Here is a 2,663-nt window from a genome sequence, read left to right as displayed (position 1 = left end):
GTATCAATCTCTGCCCATAACTCAATTTTAGATGGCATAGATCAATTTTGTACTCGAGATGAGTTTCAGTATTTATCAAGAGGTCAAACACACAAAATTAAATTGGGAAAAGATTTTACTCTGCTCTTTCACAGCCTAATTTTGAAAGAACATACACCATCTGAACGAGTACTAACAACAAAAGACAATATATTACATTCATTAATCGTCTTTGTTATTTGTAATTTTGATTATTTGACAAACTCACGGACCTTGTGAAGGTACCTAGTCTTGTCTCAACACACTTCTCACTGCTAGCTGGAAGAAGTACAAAAAAAAATTTGTGCATAGTCTCTAATAGTGACAGAAATGGCAGACAGGGCAAAAACATCAACCAATGAAATCGCTTTAAGGATTGTGACTATTTCACATAAAGATAACATCCAATGGTCACAATCTCAATCTTTGCAACTTGAAAAACACATCAAGAACTCTTGCAAAGGATGAGAAATCTCAAGTGAAGAAATATCTCTAAGAGCAACTCAATACAGAAAGATGTGGAAGCTTAGTTGTCTTAGGAGCATTTCTTCTGATCTACAATTGTAATTTTTTCGTAACAATATAATGAATTTAGTTTTCTTTGGTCTTTAAATTCTAAGTTATTTAAGTTCAATTAATTTAGTGGGCAACCTTGTGTGTTGCTTCGTAAATTCTAGATCATCAGTTGTGTGGTGATTCATTAGGCAACTTGTGTGTTGCTTAGAGAATTCTATGTTGTCCAGTGGTGATAGATTAGTGGGCAGAGTCATATCTGCTAAGGATCTTCAAGCGATATAGTTCTTCTTGGTTGTGAGATTAATAACTTTCTCTCACACTTTTGTAATTGGTTTCACCTTTGCTTGTAAAGATTAGTGAAAACGGTTCAAAATCATATGTGACAGGTCATGGTTTTACTCCCTTGAGCAAGGAGGTTTGCACATAAAATGCTTGTCTTGTTATTCTGCACTAACATAAAGTTTGTTCTTACTTTGAGTGTGTCAAGGGACCTGTTCCATTGACTGTTAGTGGACACACAGATTCTAACAATTGGTACAAAAGCAGGTACTCTCTAGTTGGTTTACACCAAAAGAGTGGTTCGTGCAATAGAATGGTTGCTCCACTTAACCTAAAAGAAGGTCAATCCTCAACTCGACCACCGAGTTTCAATGGCCAGTTCTATAGCTAGTCGAAAACAAGAGTGCAGGACTTTCTTATGGCTGAAGATAGTGAGCTATGGGATATTGTGTTGGATGGACGTTTTATTAAAACTTTTAAAGTCAGGGATGGTGAGATAACGAGAGTTTTTCCAAAGACTCGTCATCAATATAGTGAAGCAAACAAAAAAAACATTGAGAAGCGCTACAAATCCAAGAAGTTTTTGGTTGTGGTATAAGTGCTAAAGAATTCAACCTATTTCTGCCTGCGAATCAACAAAGGAGATATGCGATTGTTTTAGGACCTCTCATGAAGGGACAGAGCAAGTGAAAGAGTAAAATATAGACATGCTCACCTCTCAATACGAAAATATCAAAAGGAAGAAAAGAAAAACTATTCAAGACAGGCATACTAAACTTTCCTCCATAACTAATGAGTTGCGAAGCCTTGGAGAGCTGATCAGTATGAGCAATAAATTTAGGAAAGTTCTTTGAATTCTTCCTAAATCATGGAAAAGAAAGGTAGATATTACCATTGAAGCCAAGGATCTAAAATTTCTGAAGATGGATGCTATCATTAGAAATCTCAAGACACATGAAATGAACAGAAGTCAAGATTTCTCAAAGAGGGAGGCGAAGAAGGACAAGTCTCTAGTGCTTAAATATAATATGGAGAAGGGTCTAGTGGAGATGACGATATGGCTTACCTTATGAAGAGATTTCAGATATTATAAGGAACAACAAATGATTTAGAAAATGAGGGAATCCTACTCGAGCTGCAACTTCTAATGACACTTGTCACAAGTGTGGAAAGACTGGGATTGTCCGATACTCAAAACTAAAAACATAGAGTATCAGAGGACAAGAGGTGAAAAGGACAAACAAAGGGACCTGAAAAGTGACAGAAAGGTTGAAGATGACTATGTAGTAAAGAAAGCTCTTGCTGCATGGGGAGATTCCTCAAGAGAGTTAGAAGACTCCAAAGGTCTTGGAGAGGCATCAATGGTGGTGATTCAAGACGAGGCTAATGTATTCGTTGAAATTTTTGCTCCCATGGCTTAGTCTGATGAGGAAGATGATGAAGATAAAGTAACTCTCCGTGATTTAAAGCAAAATATGAATACATATTCTCTTAAAAATTGAAAAAGCTAACAAATGTCTTGATTGATTCTATTATAGAGTTAACTTCTGAAAGGGACTCTATAAATGTTGATTTTGACATTCTTAGTGAAAATAGAGAGATGATTGTTGTGAGAATGGCAGTCATTGAGGAACAAATGGTTATTCTAGAATCTGAAAAACTAGAACTCAAATGCAAATTGTACTTAATGATTGAGAAATCTTGAAAAAGAAAAGGTGAGTCTACTACTTTACAATTTTAACTGGAAGAAAACATAAAAACCACTGAGACTACACTTGTCGTAGCATTGGAAAGAAATAATCACTTGGAAAGCGGTCTGGTCAAGCTTAAGGAATAACTTACTACTTCTC

Source organism: Solanum lycopersicum, chromosome 2 (assembly GCF_036512215.1).
Source record: "Solanum lycopersicum chromosome 2, SLM_r2.1".
NCBI classification, from domain to species: domain Eukaryota; kingdom Viridiplantae; phylum Streptophyta; class Magnoliopsida; order Solanales; family Solanaceae; genus Solanum; species Solanum lycopersicum.
Note: the sequence above shows the minus strand (reverse complement) of the source record.